The following is a 2,438-nucleotide window of genomic DNA, read 5'->3' on the forward strand; positions in this document are numbered from 1 at the left end:
GCATGTGCCACCACACCTGGCTGAGCTTTGTATTTTTAGTAGAGATGGGGTTTCACCATGTTGGCCAGACTGGTCTCGAACTCCTGTCCTCAGATGATCCACACACCTCAGCCTCCCAAAGTGCTGGGATTACAGGCATGAGCCACCGAGCCCAGCCCATTTTGTCATTTAAAAAACTTTTTTAAAATTCTTTTTTAGAGACAGGGTCTCACTCTGTTACCCAGGCTGGAGTGCAGAGATACCATCATAGTTCACTGCCGCCTCAAACTCCTGGGCTCAACCAATCCTCCTGTCTCAGCCTCCCCAGTAGTTGGGACTACAAGCATGTGCCACCACACCTAGACATTTCTGAAACATTTTGTAGGGCTGGGCGCAGTGGCTCACACCTGTAATCCCAGCACTTTGGGAGGCCGAGACAGATGGATCACGAGGTGGGGAGATCAAGACCATGCTGGCCAACATGGTGAAATCCTGTCTCTACTAAAAACACAAAAATTAGCTGGGCATGGTGGCGCTCGCCTGTAGTCCCAGCTACTCAGGAGGCTTGAAAGGAGAACCACTTGAACCCGGGAGGCAGAGGTTGCAGTGAGCCAAGACAGTGCCACTGCACTCCAGCCTGGGTGACAGAGGAAGACTCTGTCTCAGAAAAAAAAAAAATTGTAGAAAATATGTTGAGACAGGATCTATGTTGCCCAGGCTGGTCTTGAACTCCTGGGCTCAAGCAATCCTACAGCTTCTGAAAGTGCTGGGATTATACGCATGAGCCAAGGGGCCGGCCACATCTATGTTTTAAAAGCAGGCAGAGGCCAGGGAACGGGACAGATCGGGGAGGGGTACAGAGTACCTGGGAAGCAGCCCTAGTGCCCAGGACTGGGAGGAGGGTGGGGTGGAGGTGGGCACATCACTTCACTGATGTCCTTTTTGTGGATGCGACTCTACAATGGCCAATGGGGACATATGTCTTCCTCTGTCCCCCTGCAATGCCCCAGACCTCTGTTAACCACCTAGCCTGGGGCCTATTATAAAAACCCAGGGTTGGGAAGCCCAGGTGGGTGGATCCCTTGAGGTCAGGAGTTTGAGACCAGTCCGGCCAACATGGGGAAACCCCGTATTTACTGAAAATACAAAAATTAGCCAGGCGCAGTGGCAGGCAGCTGTAGTCCCAGCTACTTGAAAGTCTGAAGCAGGAGATTCACTTGAACCCTGGAGGAGGACGTTGCAGTGAACAGAGATGGCGCCACTGCACTCCAGCCCGGAGGACACAGCAAAACTCCTTAAAAATAATACAGTACCTGTGATAACCTTGTTTTGAGCATTCAGTCAGATAAAACATTTGCAAATTGCATACATAATATGCATAATACATATTCCTGGTGCTCAGGAAGGAATTGGGAAATGCCAGCGGTTACCAAAGGAGGGCTCGCAGGGGATAGGACATGCTTTAGCTCCACTCCTGGTTCCTATGTGCACCCCAGAGACCTCTACCATGCTCTGGCCCCGAGCTGTGAGCTGACCCCTCCATGCCCAACAGCCCCAGCTGCCAAAGGACTTTGCCCTGCAGAGAGAGCCTCCGCCCCCACCCCATCTTTTGAACTGGTCCTGCTCATCACGCCCCAGCTGCCCCACCAAGCCTAGATCTCCCGCACAGCACCAGGTGGGGCCCTGGATCTGATCACTAGAGCCAGCCAGTCAGAATTGGACCCAGCCTGCCCCTCAGCTGGGAGCCTGGCACCACCTCCCCTAGCGGGCTCCCGGGCCACCCTGCCTGGGTTGTCAGTAATAAAAACAACTGCTTAATACATGGGACTGCAGCCAAACCAATTAGTACCAACCTAGAGGAAAGCCTGGGGCAGGCTGAGGTCACCTGGAGTGCTGGGCTGGTCAGACTGCAGATCACTCTGCTCTAGGACCAAATGCCTATCCTTACTGGCAGGCATAATAGGATCCCATGGGGAAATCAGAGTGAGGTGCCTCCCCTTGGGCACTGAGAGGGGAGGCCCAGTGTGGTAGCAGAAGGTGCTACTCCGAGCCAGGACATATCTGGGCCAGAATGGTCTCTTCAGGGCCAGGGGTGGGGCACTGAGCTGGGCTGGGTTGAATGAGCAACAGTCAAGGTCGAATGTACATGGGAAATATCAATTTTGGTTTTGGGGTTTTTGTTTGTTTTGTTGTTGTTTTTCTTTTTTGAGATGGAGTCTGGCTATCGCCCAGGCTGGAGTGCAATGGCACAATCTTCACTCACTACAACCTCCACCTCCCAGGTTCAAGTGATTCTCCAGCCTCAACCTCCCTAGTAGTTGGGATTACAAGCTCTTGCCAACATGCCAGGATAATTTTTCTATTTTTAGTAGAGACGCAGTTTCACCATGTCGACCAGGCTGGTCTCAAACTTCTGACCTCGTGATCCGCCCACCTCGGCCTCCCAAAGTTGCTGGAAT

This window comes from Theropithecus gelada, chromosome 10 (assembly GCF_003255815.1).
Source record: "Theropithecus gelada isolate Dixy chromosome 10, Tgel_1.0, whole genome shotgun sequence".
Taxonomy (NCBI): Eukaryota; Metazoa; Chordata; class Mammalia; order Primates; family Cercopithecidae; genus Theropithecus; species Theropithecus gelada.